This window comes from Doryrhamphus excisus, chromosome 10, assembly GCF_030265055.1.
Source record: "Doryrhamphus excisus isolate RoL2022-K1 chromosome 10, RoL_Dexc_1.0, whole genome shotgun sequence".
Classification (NCBI taxonomy): domain Eukaryota; kingdom Metazoa; phylum Chordata; class Actinopteri; order Syngnathiformes; family Syngnathidae; genus Doryrhamphus; species Doryrhamphus excisus.
In genome coordinates this window covers 9,056,750-9,082,666 of record NC_080475.1, presented here as the reverse complement: position 1 = coordinate 9,082,666, position 25,917 = coordinate 9,056,750, and the positions used below count along the sequence as shown (strand labels likewise).

Here is a 25,917-nt window from a genome sequence, read left to right as displayed (position 1 = left end):
ATACATAATAATATAATATAATATAATAATAATAATAATAATATCATATATAATAATATAATCAATCTCTAAACATATAGAGATTGAATATAATCAAATATAATATATAATAATAATAATAATAATATCATATATAATAATATAATCAATCTCTAAACATGTAATGTCCCTCTGATGTACTTGTTCCTGATCCTATCCATCCTGGTCACTCCCAATGAGCATCCTCATCTAATATAATCATATATAATAATATAATATCATAATAATAATATCATATATAATAATATAATCAATCTCTAAACATATAGAGATTGAATTTAATCAAATATAATAATATAATATATAATATAATAATAATAATATCATATATATTAATATAATCAATCTCTAAACATGTAATTTTCGTCTGATGTACTTGTTCCTGATCCTATCCATCCTGGTCACTCCCAATAAGCATCCTCATCTAATATAATCATATATAATAATAATAATAATAATAATAATAATAACATAATAAATCTCTAAACATGTAATGTCCCTCTGATGTACTTGTTCCTGATCCTATCTATCCTGGTCACTCCCATTGAGCATCCTCATCTAATATAATAATATAATATAATAATAATAATATCATATTTAATAATATAATCAATCTCTAAACATATAGAGATTGAATATAATCAAATATAATAATATAATATATAATATCATGTACTTGTTCCTGATCCTATCTATCCTGGTCACTCCCAATGAGCATCCTCATCTCTGCTACCTCCAGATTTGCTTCCTATCTTTTCCTCTCTAGACCAAACAACACTGGTCTCACCACACTTTTGTATTTCTAAAGGGTTTCTAAAAGCTGGTTTTGGGGAAAAAGTGGGTGGGAGCTCATGATGGAACGTTCCACTCTCAATAGGCCTCTTAGTGTCTTTTGGTGATGGTTTCGGTCCCCTAATTGGCCCTTGAGAGGCGCTTGAAGGCTTGCTATTTGTATTTTAGAGCAGTTGTAGGCTGCATTTACGGCACGTGGATGTTGGGTTGAGATAGTAATAACGGCAATTTCGGAAGCGGAGGACGGGAGGGAAATAGAAAGTATAGAGGGGAGTCCAATCCCCGTTTGAGTGGAAGCGACCGACATCTTAAATGCAGATTTCTGTTTGTCGGAGTCAGTCTCGTTGTCAGGTGGCTGTTCAGCACTGGTCTCTGATTGGTTTAGCGCTTACGGAAGTAGCACAACATTTTTTTTTATTTTTTATTTTTTTACAAATAAAGGCCTTCTAGTGTGGAAAATACGGTAATTTGGATACACTCATACCACTGTCACGGATATGCTTTCTGTGCCAAGTTCTCCAAATTCTCAAGCCATGGAGTCACACTGTGTCTTATCACTAGCCTCATTCATGAGTCACATATGAGTCACGCTAGCAAGCCTGCACCCATTAGTATGTAACATTATTTGGCCTCAAAGTTGACATTAATAGTGTTAAATGTTATATATTAAGGTGATGTGTCATCCTGTTGGACCCCAAGTTTTATTTTATATTTGAATTTTTTTCACGCCAACAGCCTCAAACGGCGATGCCGTGGGGCAGGATATCCCCTCTGTGTGTTATACGCTTCCTCTGCTTCCTACCTCCTTTTGTCCTCTTCCTCCGCTTCTAAGTTTATGTAAAATGTGCATCCTTGTTCTGCATTTAGAGTCGCACGTATCGAATTTCTGTCATTTCACTTTTCGCTTCGACACTTCTCAGATCACACTGATCGCATAGTTGGACACAGAGTGGAGTGGGTGAAAGTGACGCCATGCCATCTGCATCTTTGCATAGCATCAGGAAGTTGATTTGGAGCCTTTTTTTTTGGCTAAGAAAGACAAATTATTCTGCGAGAGTCATGTCATATTTTGCGTGTAATTAAAAAATATTGTAATTCTGCATTTGTTTTTGGTAATGGTAATGGTAATGGTTTAATTTCATTTGAACATGCATCAGATTCCAATTGAGTGCATCCCATAATCAGTTCCCAGTTCCACATGTCCAAAAGGAGTAGGAAGAAGCAAAGCTTATTAAATCCTACCCCTCCATCTGGTACTTTTACAATCACTAACTGTTACATTTGTCATTAACAAATGTTTTTAATTTAATTTAATTTAATTTAATTTAATTTAATTTAATTTAATTTAATTTAATTTAATTTAATTTAATTTAATTTAATTTAATTTAATTTAATTTTGGTTTGGTTTGGTTTACTTTTGGTTTGGTTTGGTTTACTTTTGGTTTACTTTTAATTTTGGTTTACTTTATGTTGCGTTACGTTACTTTACTTTTACTTTACTTTACTTTACTTTACTTTACTTTACTTTACTTTACTTTACTTTACTTTACTTTACTTTACTTTACTTTACTTTACTTTACTTTACTTTACTTTACTTTACTTTACTTTACTTTACTTTACTTTACTTTACTTTACTTTTGGTTTACTTTACTTTAATTTTGGTTTACTTTACTTTAATTTTGGTTTACTTTAATTTTGGTTTACTTTACTTTACTTTAATTTTGGTTTACTTTAATTTTGGTTTACTTTACTTTAATTTTGGTTTACTTTAATTTTGGTTTACTTTAATTTTGGTTTACTTTACTTTAATTTTGGTTTACTTTAATTTTGGTTTACTTTACTTTACTTTAATTTTGGTTTACTTTAATTTTGGTTTACTTTAATTTTGGTTTACTTTAATTTTGGTTTACTTTAATTTTGGTTTACTTTAATTTTGGTTTACTTTAATTTTGGTTTACTTTACTTCAATTTTGGTTTACTTCAATTTTGGTTTACTTTAATTTTGGTTTACTTTAATTTTGGTTTACTTTAATTTTGGTTTACTTTACTTCAATTTTGGTTTACTTTAATTTTGGTTTACTTTACTTCAATTTTGGTTTACTTTAATTTTGGTTTACTTTACTTTAATTTTGGTTTACTTTACTTCAATTTTGGTTTACTTTAATTTTGGTTTACTTTACTTTAATTTAATTTTACTTTACTTTAATTTACTTTGGTTATTTGAGCCTTATGCATTATTTTAGCTGTTTGAAGATGAACTAGCAAGTTGAAGTATTTGTGATTTTAGAAATAAGGAGTTAGTATGTTCTCTGTAGGCGGCATTATGAATTGAACACATTTTTTGCTTTGTTCGATACTGAAATATTTCTGGCCACCTTATGTTGTATATATTTGTAATATGAAGTTTCCAGCTCATATTTTCCATTTTTAATAATGTTGTTAACTGAAGGTGCAAATGTTAGAAAATATTTGAGCGCCAGATGCAGATATCTAAAAAGCCATTGGTTTGCGAGAGATTTATTTGGAGACACTTGGGCAAACAGAGTGTTGGCACCTTTCTTCACTCCGCCCGATGACTTCTCCTTTTTTTTTACCTTTTGCTGTCTTTTCAATCTATCCATTCATCCTTATATCGCTATACTTAAAGTGGCTTTATTGTGGAAGTATTTCCCTTCAGTCTGAGCCAGTTTGCCAGTGTTTTCAGCTGGTGGTCGGCCCTCAAATGCCACACACACAAATCCCCCGACCGACCTGCTAAAAACGTGTGTGTCTAATAACGCCGGGCCCTGGCATCCGTCAGCTTCTCTGATGTCAAGCCAGCTCGCTCGGGTATAAGTCGCGCACAATGCACAGGCACGGCGCTGTGTGCGCTAAGTAGAAAAAGAGTGTATGTTTACATCCGCTGTATATTAAAGTGATTAGGCGGTGGGGTCGGGGGGAGCGCTGGAACAAACAAGTCGCTGTGTGTCGCCAAAACACACACGTGTGGGTTTGTACGTGCCTTCTAGAACATGTTGTGTCTTTGCCCTCCTGTAACCGTACAGACCAGCCTTGTTAGCGACCATTCTCGTTACTAACCCCAATCAGAGAGGTACAGGACCTCATGTACGGAAACTATTATCATATTAAATACTAAATATAATTGTAGGCTATTGTTTAATTCTGTTGATGTTTGAATTATTTTGGAATAGTAAACATCAGAATGTTCTGAGTAGAACCGATACAAAGTCAAGCTACGGAGACAGGATGCATAAAGTCAACTGCAGATAGTTTTATTGATCGCCGCGTTGGGTATAATGACTTTAAGTAAAGGCTTATGCTTTGTCATCACTATTATCACTAATGGGATGGCTGGGGTTCCCTTAGGAGTTTTTGAAGCTGTGGTGGTGGTCTGCATGTATAGTCGACAGCCAGTACTGTACGGCTGTGGCAGGGTTATTATTATTATTATTATTATTATTATTATTATTATTATTACCGTATTTTTTGGATTATAAGTCACACTTTTTTCCATAGGTTGGCTGTTCCTGGGACTTATACTCCAGAGCGACTAAAAAATGAAAAAAAAAGTTTTTTTGTGTATTTTTTTTGTGTAATTTTTTGTGTAGCTGAATAAGCATTGTGTTAGCATATCTTAAAAATCTTCAAAAAATTATGCATTTTTGTTTTTGTGCGACTTTATAGTCCAGAAAATACGATATATATGTATCATGTATTTTCCGGACTATAAGTCGCAGTTTTTTTCATAGGTTGGCTGTTCCTGGGACTTATACTCCAGAGCGACTAAAAAATGAAAAAAAAAAATTTTTTTTTTGTGTAGCTGAATAAGCATTGCGTTAGCATATCTTAAAAATCTTCAAAAAATTATGCATTTTTGTTTTTGTGCGACTTTATAGTCCAGAAAATACGGTATATATGTATCATGTATTTTCCGGACTATAAGTCGCAGTTTTTTTTCATAGGTTGGCTGTTCCTGGGACTTATACTCCAGAGCGACTAAAAAATGAAAAAAAAATTTTATTTTTTGTGTAGCTGAATAAGCATTGTGTTAGCATATCTTAAAAATCTTCAAAAAATTATGAATTTTTGTTTTTGTGCGACTTTATAGTCCAGAAAATACGGTATATATGTATCATGTATTTTCCGGACTATAAGTCGCAGTTTTTTTCATAGGTTGGCTGTTCCTGGGACTTATACTCCAGAGCGACAAAAAAATGAAAAAATTTTTTTTATTTTTTGTGTAGCTGAATAAGCATTGCGTTAGCATATCTTAAAAATCTTAAAAAAAAATTATGCATTTTTGTTCTTGTGCGACTTATACTCCGAAGTGACTTTTAGTCCAGAAAATACGGTATATATATATATATATATATAATGTATTTTCTGGACTATAAGTCGCAGTTTTTTTTCATAGGTTGGCTGTTCCTGGGACTTATACTCCAGAGCAAATTATAAATGAAAAAAATGTTAATGTTACATAAACACTGGACACCTTTTCTGTTCATGTTTATTTTTTGTGTAGCTGAATAAGCATTGCGTTAGCATATCTTAAAAATCTTTAAAAAAAAATTATGCATTTTTGTTCTTGTGCGACTTATACTCCGTAGCGACTTATAGTCCAGAAAATATGGTACATATGTATAATGTATTTTCCGGACTATAAGTCGCAGTTTTTTTCATAAGTTGGCTGTTCCTGTGACTTATAAATGAAAAAAAATTGTTTATGTTTATTTTTTGTGTAGCTGAATTAGCATTGTGTTAGCATATCTTACACTTATTTAGCCTGTTCTCTATTATTTTATTGTTAGAACGTAAAAGGACGTAATGTCGGTTTTGGTGAAGTAGTTTGTAAAATAAATTACCCGCAAAAAATAGGACTTATACTCCAGTACGACTTATGTATGTTTTTTTTCTACCAAATTATGCATTTTTGTTCTTGCGCGACTTATACTCCGTAGCGACTTATAGTCCGGTATATATACGGTATATATGTATAATGTATTTTCCGGACTATAAGTCGTGGGGGGTGCTGGAGCCTATCCCAGCTGTCTTCGGGCGAGAGGCGGAGTCCACCCTGGACCGGTCACCAGCCAATCACAGGGCACATATAGACAAACAACCATTCACACTCACATTCATACCTATGGACAATTTGGAGTCGCTAATTAACCTAGCATGTTTTTGGAATGTGGAGTACACGGAAAAAAACATGCAAACTCCACACAGAGATGGCCGAGGGTGGAATTGAACCCTGTGAGGTCTGCATGCTAACCACTCGACCACTGTGCAGCCCCTTATGTATGTTTTTTTTTACCTAATTATGCATTTTTGGCCTTGTGCGACTTATATTTCGGAGCGACTTATACTCCAGAAAAATACAAAAAATGTTTGTTTTTATTTACTGTCGGTACACTCTGAAAAATCTAATCATATCTCAACCTAGCCAATATATCGAAAATCCAAGATGAGAAATTTCTTACCAGAAGCAAAGTATCTCCATGATGGGATGTCCAGTGTGATGAAGGAACATCATTGAACGTGCAGGACCACAACTTAATCCCTGGATGGGGCCTTCTCAGGCCTTGTCTCATCGATGTGACACATTTGGAGAAACGCACACACACACACACACACACACACACACACACACACACACACACACGTTCAAGAGACCGAAATATCTCCACCGACACCCACACAAGACTTGTTCTAAACCAGCACGTTATCACCATGGCTGTTCTTGAGAGTCGGATGAGCTCGCCCAGTCGTAGCTTAATGGGTCTGTGTATGTACTGTAGTGGATGTGGACGGCTGTGGATTTGTAGTACGGACAGACAGACAGGAAGGCAGGAAATGGAGATGAGTGGATTGTTGATGTGATGCAGGTGGGGCTTCTGGAGATGAGTTCAGGGTCTGACGGCTGCTACTTAAAGCTAAATTACAGCTCTGGCCCTTCCTTGTGTATTCGGTATTGGTATAGTCTTCTGATAAAAATATGAAAATTGAAGATAATCACTGCACAGTGGTCGAGTGGTTAGCGCGCAGACCTCACAGCTAGGAGACCAGGGTTCAATTCCACCCTCGTTTGCATGTTCTCCCTGTGCATGTGTGGGTTTTCTCCGGGTACTCCGGTTTCCTCCCACATTCCAAAAAAACATGCTAGGTTAATTAGCCACTCCAAAAGGTATGAATGTGAGTGTGAATGGTTGTTTGTCTATATGCAAACAACAAACTATATGCAAGCGCGCGCGATGGGGTAGGGGGGGGGTCTTTGCAATATTTGACATATTTGGGGGGGGGGTCATTATTACAGTCACAAGTTTATCGTCAGATTATCCCGACTGGATGTGATATAAAATAAGCTGTTATATATAAGTTTAATAATAATAATAATAAATATTATTATAATATATAATAATAAAATAAATAAAAAAATAATAATATAAATAAAAAATAATAAAATAAATAATAATATTATAAAATATATATATATATATATATATATATATATATATATATAAAATATAAAAAAAATTAATAAAAATAATAATAATAAATAAAAAAATAAATAAATAATAATTAAAAAAATTAATAATAAGTATAAATAAGCTTCATAATATTTTGCCAAAATCTTTCTGTTTGCCCTGCGTAGCATAGCATAGCATTTGTGGTTTGAGAGTGAGAGAGAGCGAGAGAGAGCGAGTGTGAGAGGGGAGGGATAAGCAGGGAGGGATGAATCAGCCAGTGGGAGGAGGACAGAACAGCGAGACAACAAGAAAGAAGGGAACCAGAGCAGAGGATGGAGAAGGAGAAGGCGGGTGAATGAGCCAGCGGGGGTAGGTTTATTCCTAAATGGCCAAGTAAAGGACAAGGGGGGGGGGGTGTCTCCTGTCGGTCGCAGGAAGGGGATGCAGAGGAGAAAGGACTGCGTTTTGTTCCCGGAGCTCTATTGTCGTCTGTGACGTTCTTGTATCGGACCGACGTCTGCACATCCATGGATTGCGAGATGTAAGTAAGGAACGTTTGGAAATCCGTCGGGTGTCGCTCAGCAGGGGTGTCCGCAAACCGAATTATCACAGTCTTTAGTCACATCGTTTATTTTATTCCTCTCGCGTGTATCAGAGCATGCTCCCGTTGTTTGGCTCTCCGCAGGAGGGATGCTGGAGGCTAACGTGGCTAACGTCGTCATGACAGCAAAGTCAAGAGACCCGGACCTCAGGACTCCCGTTGTCTCCAACCAGAATTCTCCATCCCAGTCCATGGCCTCGAGGAAACCCCCGGCGAAACCATCTTCTCTACCCCAGGGACCCCCACGTCCCTCCAGGTCGGAGCTGAAAGTCTACCGACCGACGACCGGCTCCATTCCCGTTCCCGTCCCGAATCCATCCAAGCTCCGCAAGCAGCGTTCACTCGGTAATTTATGTGTTCTCACCGACGCCGAGAAGAAACTGCACCTGTCCCAGACTCCCAGGTGGAATGACGACTGCGGTCAGTCCGGTACCGGCACCAACAAAACAGGGAAGACCAAAACAATTCAGGATCTGAGCGGGAAATCTTCGCTATCCAGAACACTTTCAAAGTCCGAACAGTCCCTTTTCCAGGGAAAACCCAAACCTTTTAACTCACAATCTGTGACATCGAATTTGGGGAAACCGAGTCGAATCCCAGCACCGGGAAAACCACGTGGGCCTTTTGCCGAGGTCAAGCCTATCAGCAAGACCTCTGAGATTGCTCCGATTCCAGGACCAGGACTTACTGAACACACAGTTAAGAACAATGCTACACTAAGTACCGGGGACAATGAGAAGAAAGAAAGATCTGCTTCGGTTTTGAACCAGGACAAGAAAGAACGGAACGCGGTAGAGGAAGAAGAGGATAAGAACTTTTTGAAGGTGGACCCGGAGTTAGTGGTGACAGTTCTGGGGGACCTGGAGCAGCTTTTGTTCAGCCAAATACTCGGTGAGTCCACTATTTTCTTGGCGTACTACGCATGGGGTTATCGGTTATCGGTTGCGGTTCTGCGGTTCTGCGGTTCTGCGGTTCTGCGGTTCTGCGGTTCTGCGGTTCTGCGTATGATACAAAGATGGACGCCATCGCTATGTAGAAATCCCTGCAAACGACGCACCGCCAGAAGACGTTTTACGTCGTTTTCAATTACGATTTTTACTACTTTAGCCCAAAAAGTCAACATCGTTGATTCATTAACGAGCATTGAAGTCATTTGAAGTAATTTAGGCGGCACGGCGGTCTGGTGGTTAGTGCGCAGACCTCACAGCTAGGAGACCAGGGTTCGGTCCCCGCCCTCGGCCATCTCTGTGTGGAGTTTGCATGTTCTCCCCGTGCATGCGTGGGTTTTCTCCGGGTACTCCGGTTTCCTCCCACATTCCAAAAACATGCTAGGTTAATTAGCGACTCCAAATTGTCCATAGGTATGAATGTGAGTGTGAATGGTTGTTTGTCTATATATGCCCTGTGATTGGCTGGCCACCAGTCCAGGGTGTACCCCGCCTCTCGCCCGAAGAAGACAGCTGGGATAGGCTCCAGCACCCCCCGCGTCCCTCGTGAGGATAAGCGATAGAAAATGAATGAATGAATGAGTTCTCCTCTTATTTTGTGTGGAAGTGGTAACTTTTTGGCTTCTTATTTTGTCTTTCCCCACCCTCGGCCATCTCTGTGTGGAGTTTGCATGTTCTCCCCGTGAATGTGTGGGTTTCCTCCCAGATTCCAAAAACATGCTAGGTTAATTAGCGACTCCAAATTGTCCATAGGTATGAATGTGAGTGTGAATGGTTGTTTGTCTATATATGCCCTGTGATTGGCTGGCCACCAGTCCAGGGTGTACCCCGCCTCTCGCCCGAAGAAGACAGCTGGGATAGGTTCCAGCACCCCCCGCGTCCCTCGTGAGGATAAGCGATAGAAAATGAATGAATGAATGAATGAGTTCTCCTCTTATTTTGTGTGGAAGTGGTAACTTTTTGGCTTCTTATTTTGTCTTTCCCCACCCTCGGCCATCTCTGTGTGGAGTTTGCATGTTCTCCCCGTGAATGTGTGGGTTTCCTCCCACATTCCAAAAAACATGCTAGGTTAATTAGCGACTCCAAATTGTCCATAGGTATGAATGTGAGTGTGAATGGTTGTTTGTCTATATATGCCCTGTGATTGGCTGGCCACCAGTCCAGGGTGTACCCCGCCTCTCGCCCGAAGAAGACAGCTGGGATAGGCTCCAGCACCCCCCGCGTCCCTCGTGAGGATAAGCGATAGAAAATGAATGAATGAATGAGTTCTCCTCTTATTTTGTGTGGAAGTGGTAACTTTTTGGCTTCTTATTTTGTCTTTCCCCACCCTCGGCCATCTCTGTGTGGAGTTTGCATGTTCTCCCCGTGAATGTGTGGGTTTCCTCCCAGATTCCAAAAACATGCTAGGTTAATTAGCGACTCCAAATTGTCCATAGGTATGAATGTGAGTGTGAATGGTTGTTTGTCTATATGTGCCCTGTGATTGGCTGGCGACCAGTCCAGGGTGTACCCCGCCTCTCGCCCGAAGACAGCTGGGATAGGCTCCAGCACCCCCCGCGACCCTCGTGAGGAAAAAGCGGTAGAAAATGAATGAATGAATGAATGAAGTAATTTGTTGTCATTTGTGTATACATCGAGTACACTCAGTACTTCCTAAATAAAACAACTACATATGTCAGGCTCTCGTCACAGCGCCCCCCCCCCCCTTCCCGCAACTCCCTCGCACCGTCACGCCCTCCCTCCCCACCACGCCCCCGTGTCAATTCATCTCCAGGCTATACTGACAGATGGTCACCAACTAGCCGCCCCCCCCCGATCTTACCCTCCTTACCTCCTGCTGTCGTGTCACCGCTAGCAACGTTTGCGAGGAAAGACGGGGAATGTAACGCAAGTGGGAGGTGCTAGAAATGGGCGGGTACTTAGCATGCAAGCACACACAATGAGATAATTCACATTAAGCCATCCCACACAAATTTATTTTCATTTTTGCAAAATTGGAGGAAAAATTGCAGCGTATAATGTTAATTAAAATGTGCATTATTTTGTGTCATATGATGACATTATTTGTCTGTATGCTGCTATCATTGTTTGCTCTTTTTACTCACCGTATTTCACATAATCCCACAAAATCCCAGCTTGTGTAGGCTCCTTGCACCTGAGGTTCCACAGAGGTTTGACCTTGCTCCGTGTTAAAGTCCTGGCCACACCTTTGGATGATACCAATGTAGAGAGAGGAGAGAAAGCAGGAGGTTTTGGTAACGCGGACATTGTACTTTTTATTGTGTGTAGCTGATCAATAGGAGTCAACAACTCAATACAAAGGGCAGAAAATTAGCATAATTAGCATTTTCAAGTTGGCTAAATGAATGAAAATACAAATATATAAGGCATTCCAAAGACGTGATATGAAGTGTAGTACAATATCTTTAAGAAGCCGGGGAAGTCAGTTGCCTATAGTTTAAATTTTTAAATTTTTAAATTTTTAAATTTTTAAATTTTTAAATTTTTAAATTTTTAAATTTTTAAATTTTTAAATTTTTAAATTTTTGAATTTTTGAATTTTTGAATTTTTAAATTTTTGAATTTTTGAATTTTTAAATTTTTGAATTTGCTTTAATTTTTAATTGTTTAATTTTTAATTGTTTAATTTTTAATTGTTTAATGTTTTATTTTTTCAGTTTTTATTTTTTTTTATTTTTTTTATTATTTTTTTAATATATATATTTAATTATAAACTTCAATTACAAAACAGTATAAAACAGTATAAGCAGAATTACAGGAACATAAAAGTGCAATTCTACAGAACAATATTAACATAAATAAGAACAAGTAAATAACAAAGGAAGGAGTGTGCGAGGGATATTGCTTGAAAATAAAATAATCAATAAATAAAATAAATAATAAATAATAAAAACAATTAAAAAAACTTGAGGTTGTTCTTCATATGAATTGTTTCATAGAACGTTCTCCAATGTATGAAAGGGAAAGAGCTAGACGTGAGCTAGCTAACAATGCACACCATTGGCACACACTTAGACTATGAAGCATTGCCAGGAGTCAGTAATAATTTTTACATGTTTAAATGTTTAAATTTTTAATTTTTTACATTTTTTTATTTTTTTATTTTTTTATTTTTTTATTTTTTTATTTTTATTTTTTTTATTTTTTTTATTTTTTTTATTTTTTAAATATATATTTTATTACAAACTCCAATTACAAAACAGTATAAAACAGTACAAGCAGAATTACTTAATTCTGTTAATTGCTTAACTTTATCTTGACCTTAGCCTGTAGTCATTTCCTGTTAGCTTGCGGCGTTGGAACGGGTTGCTCCGTTCTGCACGCATCTTGTGATGCATAAACTATGACAAATATCCTTTCCAGACAAGCCCTTACCAATAAACGTCATAGCTAGCATTTCTGCACTAGCAACTTCCCGAGTATCCAGCTGTCACTTACTGTATATAACGCCGGATGATGCATTGGCTAACCTTTACGTTACCTCAAAAATGAATGATTGACATAATTTTTATGGAATGTTGCAATGGCTGCTGGCCAATGAAAATAATTTAAACCTCACATGTCTTCTTTTAATGACACCTCGGGGTCCCATCCGGCAACCCCCTCCACCCTCAAGCAGTTTCTTTCTCAGCACGGGGGGGGGCCTCCGCGGATCCGTTCCAAGACTCGGCAAGCGCTCGGATTAGTCTGCATAAAGATTATGAAAAGATTTGACTAATCACAGATCTATGATGCTGAAAAAGGGCCATCAAGTTTAAAGTGAATTACTGATTAAATCCTTAATTCCTAAAGGACATCTGTTTGGATGGAGGTTTTGGGTTTTAGGTGGAATTTGACTTTACGAAGGATCACATGGAAGATACTGTTTAGGTTAAAAGATTAGAAGTGTTTAATTTCACTCATTGGATGAGTCCGTGAATGTGAATCGGGGTCTGTGCGGACTCGCTAGTTGCTAAATGCTAAATACGAATAATAGTCAAAGACAATGAAGAGCTTGCAACCAAAAGGCGCTAAATCCAATTTTCACTAAATTGCATGTTTTTCATGAGTTTATTAGACCTCTGTCATGTGTATCCAAATCACATCATTTTTAAAAATATAAAAAAAAAAAAGTGCTATGAAATTTATGCTTTCAACCAAAAGGCGCTATTTCCATTTCAGATTTCAACCAAAAGGCGCTAAATCCAATTTTCACTAAGTTGCATGTTTTTCATGAGTTTATTAGACCTCTGTCATGTGTATCCAAATCACATATTTTGGTCTTGAAATCATTTTTAAATATATTTAAAAAAAAAAAGTGATATGAAATTTATGCTTTCAACCAAAAGGCGCTAAATCCCTTTCTTTATTCTTTATTCTGATTGGCCCAAGTTTCCCATCTATTGATAATCTGACCAATCAGAGAGAAGAATACAATTGGCACTGCACATACAGAAAGCCAGTATCAGTGCGCATCCTGTTATGATTATTATATTTATTATATTAATGCTAATTATTATATTAATTATATATAATAATATTGTTATATTTGCATATTTTACATAATAATAATATAATAATTATTATTTTAATTTTATTTTAATTATTATAATATTTTATTATTATTTTTTAGATATTTAAATATAAATATAAAATAATAAATAATAATAGCAGATTGCATGACAAGTTTACAGATACAATAATACCAGGTGGACTGTTACGTGCAAAATATATAGTCCCCCCCCCCCCCCCCCCCCCCCCCCGGAAATTTTGTTATATCAATGCAAGTCAAAAAGTTTGCCCACCCCTGCGCTAAATCCATCATTTCAGCCAAAAGGCGCTAAATCCGAAAAAAAAATTAATAAAAAAATATATATATAAAATACATGGTGTGTGCAGGATTTTTATAGCATGCATTTTTATGACCTATATTGATAGCTCTTTCATTTGCAATATAGACTTGATGACCAAATAGATTGATATGTGCGTTAGTTAAAAATCATTGATTTTCTCGAAATCAGTCAAAATGGATTTAGCGCCTTTTGGTTGCAAGCAACTTCAAATGTCTTGAAAGGTCGCCGTAAATGCCAACGTGTGCGTCCTGCATCCTCGGCAGCTGCCTGCAGAACAATAAACCCTTCAGAGAAATTGTTAAAAAAAAACACAAAAAAAACACACACACACGCGCCGAGTACAGAAACAGGAAATGACACACTTTCTTGCTTATACTAAACCCCGTTATTACACTTTCAGGATAGTCACGGTCCCGTCAAGGAAGTAGCGACATACCAAATACAAAAATTCCGAATTTCCGTCCTTCCTACTCCTTTTCAACGCATTCGTTTTTTTTTTTTTTGCGAGGTAACGACAGGCGACGTTTTGTCACCACTCGGAAAACAAAGAAGATATTTATGGGTCACACAATCGGGCCCATACACAATATGAATGCATGCGTCATATCGTACAAGTCCTACCAGAGGTTGTGTATTCTGTGTGTGTGTGTGTGTGTGTGTGTGTGTGTGTGTGTGTGTGTGTGTGTGTGTGTGTGTGGAGCCATTGCATTAATGCTGTCTGCTTCCTGCCATCCTCCTACAAAATTATATTAGTGCACTTCTTGTTTTTGTCTCATCAGCACTTGCACAACACACCACAAGTACTGTATGTACTGTATATATATATATTTTATATATATATATATATATATATATATATATATATATATATATATATATATACAGTCATTAATATTTCATTCATTAATTTTCTACCGCTTTTTCCTCACGAGGGTCGCAGGGGTGCTGGAGCCTATCCCAGCTGTCTTCAGGCGAAAGGCGGGGTCCACCCTTGGACTGGTGGCCACCAGCCAATCACAGGGCACATATAGACAAACAACCATTCACACTCACATTCATACCTATGGACAATTTGGAGTCGCTAATTAACCTAGCATGTTTTTTTTTGGAAATGTGGGAGGAAACCGGAGTATAGACCGAGGGTGGAATTGAACCCTGGTCTCCTAGCTGCGAGGTCTAACCACACGACCGCCGTGCCGCCTGTAGTAATATTATATGATGATATTTGACAAAAGAACTATTAATGGGGCGGCACGGTGGTCGAGTGGTTAGCGAGCAGACCTCACAGCTAAGAGACCAGGGTTCAATTCCACCCTCTGTGTAGGAGTTTGCATGTTCTCCCCGTGCATGTGTGGGTTTTCTCCGGGTACTCCGGTTTCCTCCCACATTCCAAAAAACATGCTAGGTTAATTAGCGACTCCAAATTGTCCATAGGTATGAATGTGAGTGTGAATGGTTGTTTGTCTATATGTGCCCTGTGATTGGCTGGCCACCAGTCTCACTCCCGAAGATAGGCTCCAGCACCCCCCACGACCCTCGTAGAAAATGAATGAATGAATATTACTACATAACCCTTGAGGGCTCTTTAAATGGGACCTATTATGCTCATTTTTCGACCCTTTGTATTGAGTTGTGGACTCCTATAGAGCAGCTACACACAATAACCAGCACAGAATATGTTTTAGGTTTTCCAGAATCTGCACCTATTCCAGCTGTATTTCCTTTGATTTGTGCTTAAAGCCAAATTAATTTATTCCACCCACGCTGTGATTGGTCACACGCCCAAAGTGCTTCTTAACTATGAACCATATAAGGAAATCCACCCCACTGTGACATCACAAAGGAACAGTTTTACCACGCCTTTTGAAAGCGAGCGTTTTGAGCCATCCCAAATCTGAAACTTTGGCATAGTTTAACACGAGAATACAACATTCTTATTACATTTATAGGTCAGAAAAGTGGAAAAAGCATAATAGGTCCGCAAAGCGTGGGGATGGGTTGGGGGTTGGGGTGGGTGTGTCGATTTATGCAGCAGACACAGTCCGGCAGCTGAAATGACCCCCTCATAAAGTTCTGTTCAATACAACAATACTTAGCATACGTATAGTTGGTTGGCTGATTACACTTGGCCAAATTACACTTTATTATGAAAAAGGAAAAGGATATTAAATGTCATTGTCATATGGTGCCGTGAATAACATTACTTCAATCAAAAGGATTACAATGAGTACAATGGGCGAATGAGTTAAGAAAGTAATCCAAACCTCCATGACCTTGCGTGAAAAAAATATTTCACTTTTTTTTTTATTATTTTCTCCCTTGATAATAAAAAAAAAATCTATTTAAAGACGGGATTTTGTGTTCAGTTGCGTTCTCGTTGACTCATATTGAAATTCAGAAACATTTAAGTATGACAAATAATAAATCAGCAATGCATTTTTCCACACCGCTGTATGTAGGCCACACTGTGATGAATTCTTCACTCTGTTCTATTTGTGTATTTGTCTTATGATGGCTCTCAGATAAAAGCGTCCATTGTGGTTGGATGCTTGGTGTGCTGTATCCCAGATTCATGTTATGATGCTAGTGTGATTAGCAAATATCAAATATATCATATTTCATTCTTAGACGGCATGTCAATGAAGTTTTGTTAAAAAGAGAACCTATTATGCTAATTTTTTGACCCTTTGTATTGAGTTTTGGACTCCTATAGAGCAGGTACACACAATAACCGGCACTGAAAACCTTTGAGATTTTTCAGAATCTGCACCAATTCCAGCTGTATTTCCTGGGATTTGTGATTCCCACTCAAATTGTTTTCATTTAAACTACGAACCCCACTTTCTAATTTCATGGGTATAGGAATTCAAAATAAATGAATAATATTCCGAGAGTTAATTGAAAAGTGTTTAGGAGCTAACGGCTTACCGTGTATGAACTCAAGAGTGTTAAGGTAGCAACGCTAGTGCGGTGCCGCGCTAGCAACCTCGCCTACCCGAGTAAGAGCGCTCATTGTCGGACACACTTTGTCAGCGGCGCCGTTGGTCCGGTGGAGCTCAGAAGCCAAACATGTCTGAAATTAATACACTTTTCCCGGTGGTAGCGCGCTGCTTTTAGCTTTAGCGACAGTTTAGCGGATATTTCACCTTCACGTTCCCGTGTGAAATATTGTTGACATATAAAAATATTTTTCTCTAGATGGAAATCACCAAATATAACTTTTGCCTGAGCTTGTTTCGTAAACAGAGTAGCAGAGCTTAAAGGAGAGCAGAGAGCTTATTTGGCTTACAGCCACGCCCATATAAGAGTCTCTCTGTGACATCACAAAGGTGCAGTTTTACCACACCTTCTGAAACTGAGCGTTTTGAGTCATCCCAAACTTCTTTCGGGTCTCACTTTAAAATCGTTTTACATGAGAATACAACATTCTAACTACGTTTATAAGTCGGAAAAGTGGAAAAAAAAAGTGTTGACTTTGCTTTCTCCTAAGGAGGTCAACATTTTTTTTATCATCTCAAACGTTTTCATCGTTCTTAATAACTTTTAAGCAGATAAGGCTGAGGTTAAGGCGATACGGCACGTTTATTCATGTGTGTACATTTGCACTTTGTCCAGCATGTAGTGCCAGGTCTGAGCTGGAAGGATTAAAAAAGACGTTTTGTAGGTCTTAGTTTCGTAGTTCTAAATTCATCACCATGCCTTCAATCTGTCGAGTCTGTCAAGCGTGCGTTTGAAGTGTTTTTGCCAAAAGACTTGGTTGGCACGTTGGGTGTTTATCAGCGTAAGAGGCTCTCCAGGAATGACCGTATCAAACTGAGAGTTGGGTTGATCTGTTGATTTCATCTGAAATTTAACGTGATTTTACGTGATTTTACCCCCGAAAGAACGAGGAAATATTTTAGTCACGGTTCAAAAATGTTTTCGATGAAATTCTTACCCGATTTTAAATGGATTAGGGATTTGAATGGGTGAGCTGCCCCTTTTCCAAACATGTGCACCGTCCCTAACGGTTTTGTCATGGGAAGTTAGCTGTTCTCAAATGCTACACACAGAGGAAATATTGTGGTGTAGTCACGGATTCCGCGTGATCCTGGTATGCTCCAAGGTTGGGATATCTACTGTAGCTCCATCTGGGTGAAACAGTGGAGCCTTTTATATGTTTGTGTTTGCATGTGTGTGTGTGTGTTTATGCAAGGAGGTGGATGCTCATTGGGTGCATTCTTGTCTGTTTGTCCGGCGTTCCCGAATTCCTCAAGGCTGTGGATGTTGAGGGCTGATATGTGTCTTCAACATTGCGTGGAAGTCGGGAACAGGTTTGCATTTCCAGTCTGGTTCTGGTGAACGTTGGCCTCCGCCAAGGCTGCCGTTTGTCACTGATTCTGTTCATAATTTTTATGAACAGAATTTCTAGGCGCAGCCGAAGTGTCGAGGGAGTCCGGTTTGGTCGCCTTAGGATCTCATCATCTCTGCTCTTTGCGGATGATATGGGAAATCAAATGTGAATCCTTAAATATGAGCTAGCTAACAATGCACGCCATTGGCACACCACCTATTTCGACTATGAAGCATTGCCAGGTTCTGCTGAACGTTGGCCTCCCCCAAGGCTGCCGTTTGTCACTGATTCTGTTCAGAATTTTTATGAACAGAATTTCTAGGCGCAGCCGAAGTGTCGAGGGAGTCCGGTTCGGTGGCCTTTGGATCTCATCTCTGCTCTTTGCGGATGATATCACAATCAATGAAATGACAAGTGAATCCTTAAATATGAGCTAGCTAACAATGCACACCATTGGCACAACACCTATAGTAAATCGAGCCTGATTCTGGTGAACGCTGGCCTCCCCCAAGGCTGCCGTTTGTCACTGATTCTGTTCATAATTTTCATGAACAGAATTTCTAGGCGCAGCCGAAGTGTCGAGGGAGTCCGGTTCGGTGGCCTTAGGATCTCATCTCTGCTCTTTGCGGATGATATGGCAAAAATCACAAGTGAATCCTTAAATATGAGCTAGCTAACAATGCACACCATTAGCACACCACCTATTTTGACTATGAAGCATTGCCAGGAGTAAATCGAGCCTGGTTCTGGTAAACGTTGGCCTCCCCCAAGGCTGACGCGTCAAGGGAGTCCGGTTCGGTGGCCTTCGGATCTCATCTCTGCTCTTTGCGGATGATATCACAATCAATGAAATCACAAATGAATCCTTAAATATGAGCTAGCTAACAATGCACACCATTGGCACAACACCTATAGTAAATCGAGCCTGATTCTGGTGAACGCTGGCCTCCCCCAAGGCTGCCGTTTGTCACTGATTCTGTTCAGAATTTTCATGAACAGAATTTCTAGGCGCAGCCGAAGTGTCGAGGGAGTCCGGTTTGGTCGCCTTAGGATCTCATCTCTGCTCTTTGCGGATGATATGGCAAAAATCACAAGTGAATCCTTAAATATGAGCTAGCTAACAATGCACACCATTGTCACTGATTCTGTTCATAATTTTCATGAACAGAATTTCTAGGCGCAGCCGAAGTGTCGAGGGAGTCCGGTTTGGTCGCCTTCGGATCTCATCTCTGCTCTTTGCGGATGATATGGCAAAAATCACAAGTGAATCCTTAAATATGAGCTAGCTAACAATGCACACCATTAGCACACCACCTATTTCGACTATGAAGCATTGCTAGGAGTAAATCGAGCCTGGTTCTGGTAAACGTTGGCCTCCCCCAAGGCTGATGTTTGTCACTGATTCTGTTCATAATTTTCATGAACAGAATTTCTTGGCGCAGCCGAAGTGTCGAGGGAGTCCGGTTCGGTGGCCTTAGGATCTTATCTCTGCTCTTTGCGGATGATATCACAATCAATGAAATGACAAGTGAATCCTTAAATATGAGCTAGCTAACAATGCACACCATTGGCACAACACCTATTTCGACTATAAAACCCTCTAATAAAACCTCTCATTCCGGTCTACCAGAATTCCTTAGTCCCATTTCTCCTGCTAATATGCTCCATAGCAGCAAGCTAAGCGCTACTGTTGCTAATTCCTTATTGTGGTATCTGTTGTGGTATCGCTGCCCCCGGAAAACACACACAAAACACAAACTGTAAATAAACTACTGCATTGCTCATCACAGCAGGACGCTTTGCCACCCAATAATAATAATAATAATAATAATAATAATAATATTACAGTATAATAATTGGGAGTGAGACAAATGTCGTCATGCACTTTGGTGGATTTTAAGAGCTTTTTGGTTTATTCTACAGTGGGTCAAAGTACAATGAGGGGGCTTATCTTGATTATTTATTCTCATTATATTATCCGAGGGTAGCATAGACAGCAATTTGTCAAAGTACTTTGTCAAAGTACTACTGTATATTTCAGGGTATATTTGCGTGTTTGATTGTACCTAAAATGTCTAAAAATATATATATTTTTTTGTGTGTGTGTGTGTGTGTGTGGTGGGGGGGTGCTTACTTGCACCGCTGCAGACCCAGAATCCCAGAGGAAGAAGACGGTGCAAAATGTCTTGGACCTGCGACAAAACCTGGAAGAAACCATGACCAGCCTGAGAGGGGTGCCACTGAGCCACAGGTTGGAAACACACACAATAACGAAAATTACGTAATAACACTGTAAGCATTCATTCGGAAAAGCGGTTGGAACTTCGCAGTATTCCAGTCTTGGGCGTGGTTCTCACCTGCATGAAATCTTAGGAGTTTTCAAAAAAAAAAAAAAAGCTTTTATGTTGTCGTTTTGTGCCTACTCTAGTCTCCCACAGCGGGATTAGCCGACTTCAAAGCCAACCCTGCAGATGCAGGATCACGACACACAAAACACGCAATAATACTTTGATTATGCATGTGTACTTCTACTCCTTTTTTTCTTCGACTCGTGGAGCTTCAGGAAGTCAGCACGTCTGTAGGTTTGCGGCCTCTCGCTCTATCTCTCTCTCTTTGCCCCTCAGTGGGAGTTCCCTGCATGAAGAGCAAATAAGCAGATGCTTCCCTGTGGGAATACATTTTTTTTTGCTAGTACTACAATAACCTTGTATCGCTTTTCCGTCTCCCTGGGAACATTCTACAACCTGTACAGTTAGATGGATGTATGTACAAAAAGGCTTTCAGTGGTGGATTGTTCAAGAGGAAAAACATTTCACCAATATTTTTTAATTTTCTTATTTAGGTTTTTATTTTTTTATTTGTAGGTTTTAATTTTTTAATTTTTAATTTTTAATTTTTAATTTTTAATTTTTATTTTTTATTTTTTATTTTTTATTTTTTATTTTTTATTTTTTATTTTTTATTTTTTATTTTTTATTTTTTATTTTTTATTTTTTATTTTTTTATTTTTTATTTTTTATTTTTTATTTTTTATTTTTTTAATTTTTCATTTTTCATTTTTCATTTTTTATTTTTATTTTTTTATTTTATATTTTATATTTTATATTTTATATTTTTTATTTTTTATTTTTTATTTTTTATTTTTTATTTTTTATTTTTTATTTTTTATTTTTTATTTTTTATTTTTTAAATTTTTATTTTGTATTTTGTATTTTTTATTTTTTATTATTATTATTTTATAAATATTTAATATTTAGTATTTAATATTTAATATTTGATATTTAATATCTAATATCTAATATTTAATAATTAATCATTAATCATTGACCATTAATATTTAATATTTAATATTTAATATTTAATATTTAATATTTAATATTTAATATTTAATATTTAATATTTAATATTTAATATTTAATATTTAATATTTAATATTTAATATTTAATATTTAATATTTAATATTTAATATTTTTAACCATTTTTCTATATACAGTACAGACTTGATCAAAATATCAAGACCAGTTGAAAAATTGCTAGAATACGCATAATGAGGTTTTAAAGGGGACCTATTACGTTCCTTATTTTGCCCTTTGTATTGACTTGTGGACTCCTATAGAGCAAGCTACACACAATAACCAGTACAGAAAGCATTCTAGTTCTTCCAGAATCTGCGCCTATTCAGCTGTATTTCTTTGGATTTTGAAAATTTCGAAAAGTCTGTTTTAATGTATTCCGCCCACGGCCCGCCTCCGGGCATGCCCATTAGAAACATTGGAATCAGGTAGGGAATCAGGAACTCCAAACACTTTTGCGTCATGGTGGCGTCTTTAGGAATTGTAAACAAATGCGCCTTTGCCATACGAGGCATTGCTAGCAAGTGAACACCTACTATTCCAGTGTGGGCAGAGCCGCCCTCTGTGACATCACAAAGGGGCAGTTTAACCACGCCTTCTGAAACCGAGTGTTTTGAGCCATCCCAAACTCACTTCCAAATGTGCAGACCTCATTATCTGACACTTTGGCATGGTTTAACACGAGAATACAACATTCTTACTACATTTATAGGTCAGAAAAGTGAAAAATAATAATAATAATTTGTTGGCTTTAAGATGGTGCATTTATTGTGCGGAACATATTCATTCCATCCCTCATTTTCATTTCTCATTCCTTAGCTGCATGGAGGGGACCGTGTGCTATGACAGTGACGAAGCTGCTGCGTTTTCCATTTCCAGTCTATCCAATCGATCCTCTCCCCTGTCATGGCGTCACGGCCAAGCGAGCCCGCGTCTCCAGGCTGGCGACGCCCCGTCCGCGGTCGTCAACACCCCAACGGATCTTCCGCCGCTGCGCATCAACCATACCTCCCGCGTTCACCTCATTGAAGCTCTGGACGACTCGGATCCGTCGCTGCTGAAAGGAGATTACCTCAGCAACAGCGACCTCGGTGGGACCAGCCCGAATGAGGATGATGAAGATGATGTCGATATCGATGATCTGGCAAATGGGTGAGTTGTATTCTCGTTGTGGCCTTTAAATCATTTAAAGTTTAAATGAAACACTTTGGAAAGAACGAGCGGGCCGTATTCAAACACGTGGCGTGCCGGATGTGGCCCCCGGGCCGTAGTTTGCCCACCCCCTGGGCTAAACGAACTGGTAGATTTGGTAGATTCTCTTTGACGCTTTGAAGCTTTTAGAGAACTTATTAAAAAAAAAAAGTGACAGCGGGCGGCACGGTGGTCTAGGGGTTAGCGCACAGACCTCGCAGCTAGGAGACCAGGGTTCAATTCCAACCTCGGCCATCTCTGTGTAGAGCTTGCATGTTCTCCCCGTGCATGCGTGGCTTTTCTCCGGTTTCCTCCCACATTCCAAAAAACATGCTAGGTTAATTAGCCACTCCAAATTGTCCATAGGTATGAATGTGAGTGTGAATGGTTGTTTGTCTATATGTGCCCTGTGATTGGCTGGCGACCAGTCTAGCGTGTACCCCGCCTTACGCCCAAAGACAGCTGGGATAGGCTCCAGCACCCCCTCACCCCACCCGCGACCCTCGTGAGGAAAAGAGGTAGAAAATAAATGAATGAATGAACTACAAATGTCCCATTTTCAGTTTTCAAATAGCATGCATTAGCTCCATTGTGCCACTAGAGGGCGGTGTTGTTTCAGTTTTTGTCCTCTTGCCAATTTATGACTTCATTTATGCTCTTTGGGCTCATGTTTTATTGCACAACCTCATTTATTATTCACAAAGGCTCTTCTCTGGTCATGTAGAGGTCACAGCGACGTACAGTAATGCATCACAGCAATACATGTATGTATATGTACACAGCAATCGAGGTACTACATGGAGAGGAAAATGTGATTGTGCAGTACAGCAAAGGCGCAATACAGTATAATAAGTATACCGTATCCGTATCCTGTGTGTGTTTGTTTACGGTGACTGTACAACGACCCGTCTGACCCACACACACTCACACCAACTGAGTCAGGGACCCCTCAAGTCGCCATTTCCTGTCTGCTGAGTTCCATTTCCATCTGGCGAAGCAAAGCCTCGCTGACACACATATCGTTTTCACCGTGAAGCGGCAATGCGGGGATCACGAGGAGGTCATTCCATTGAGTGTGTGAGTGGGGTTAATGTACAACACCAATGGAGGTGTGGTCCATTGTGATTGGTGGGTCTGTGTCTCCATGTCTGTTCACCGGTGAGGAATTCTGACATCTGTGAGTGCGTCACATAAATCATGGATTGGGAAAGGTTCCTTGGCTTTGTTAGACTGGAGACCGATCTAATCCAGTGTTGGGATTATGTGGGACATTTAATGAACAGGTCAGAAGATGAGCAAATGGGTATGTAATGGTAATGGTAATGGTAATGGTAATGGTAATGGTTTTATTTCATTTGAACATGCATCAGATTCCAATTGAGTGCATCCCATAATCAGTTCCCAGTTCCACATGTCCAAAAGGAGTAGGAAGAAGCAAAGCTTATTAAATCCTACCCCTCCATCTGGTACTTTTACAATCAGTAACTGTTACATTTGTTCACTTCCTGCTTTCCATAATACAGTCTAAGGGTTTTTTTTTTGTTTTTTTAATTTTGAATTTTTTTTTGTCCCATACCGAAGTACAAGGTAACTGTTAAATTTGTTCACTTCCTGCTTTCTGTAATACAGTTTAAGGGCTTTTTTTTGGTTTTTTTTAAATAATGCACCTCATACCGAAGTACAAGGTGATATGACCATACAATGACATAATGGGTACCATAGTAACTGTCATGTACATTACAAATAGTATATTTGTTCACTTCCTGCTTTCCATAATACAGTTTGAGGTTCTTTTTTTTGTTTGTTTTTTGAATTTTTTTTGTCCCGTACAGAAGTACGAGGTAACTGTTACATTTGTTCACTTCCTGCTTTCCATAATACATTTTTTTTGTCCCGTACCTAAGTACAAGGTGATATGACCATACAATGTGTACCATTATGTGTACCATAGTAACTGTCCATATAGTATAACACTATAACCATAGTATCTGTCCATATAGTACAACACTATAACCATAGTATCTGTCCATATAGTACAACACTATAACCATAGTAACTGTCCATATAGTATAACACTATAACCATAGTATCTGTCCATATAGTATAACACTATAACCATAGTAACTGTCCATGTAGTATAACACTATAACCATAGTATCTGTCCATATAGTATAACACTATAACCATAGTATCTGTCCATATAGTATAACACTATAACCATAGTATCTGTCCATATAGTATAACACTATAACCATAGTATCTGTCCATATAGTTACTACCATATAGGTACACATAATGTCATTGTCTGGTCATATCACCTCGTACTTCAGTACGGGACAAAAAATAAAAAAAATTAAAAATTAAAAAAATAATAAAAATAAAAAAACTATTATGGAAAGCAGGAAGTGAACAAATGTTACAGTTACTGATTTTAATGTGGTTTTGGTTTTGGTTTGTAGAAAGACATGTGGGCCTCATCTGGCCTTGTGAGTACCAATTATTGATCGGCTTTATTGGTAATAATGATCTTAACATGTACAAACACACGCGTGTCCATGACTGCTTGGCTATGCGCTATTTGCTTGGTTGATTCCTGAGTCAGAAGGTTGCCATGGTTATTTTATCAAACAAACCGGTTCAGTGCATCGGCCTTGTGAATTATGAATTAGTCACGTGACACGGGACACACACACATGTCAGAGAAGCTTCCTGTAATGTTTTTTTTTTGATGGTGAAAGTGTATGTCACGTGAAGGAGCGTCTGTCGTCACCGTGGTTACCGCTGCCACCATTACCGTTAGTATTAAGTGTTATTGTTTTTCTGTCAAAAAAAAAAAGCAGAAGCGAGCTCTTCTGCTTTCGCTATAAAAGTACAGGGAACTGAAAGACATAACGAGGGGATTGATTATTTTGTACTTCATTGTACTTCAATGTCAGTACCTACCTGCTCCTCTCCAGACCTCGCCAGCTTCGGCTTCAGCTTCCGCTCAGCGTAGCGTGTAATCAATTACTAGCCGTGTCAATACAGCAGCACCCTTTCTATGTCTGTTTTTTATTATTATCTTTTTAGACCAGTGAACGCCTCTTCAACAAGTCACAACAAACACTACAACGATAATACCCTAATTGCACATTCAGCAGCTTATCTTGTTTCGTCACCGATGATGTAACTGGCAACCTCACGTTAATTAGACATTAATCCGTGTGTCAAAGAAAGCCGTACGGATACACAAGTACTCATACAGTACACACATACAGTACACACATTTTTACAGTATTGACATAACATATGGGGATGCTAGTAGAGGATTTGCTATCCCGGAATCCCCCATCCTGACACC

General features: G+C 38.4%; 1 pseudogene; it reads left to right on the top strand.

The window, feature by feature from the left end:
• LOC131136625 (neuron navigator 1-like) overlaps positions 1-25,917 on the top strand; it is a 68,739-nt pseudogene that overhangs the window by 3,261 nt on the left and 39,561 nt on the right.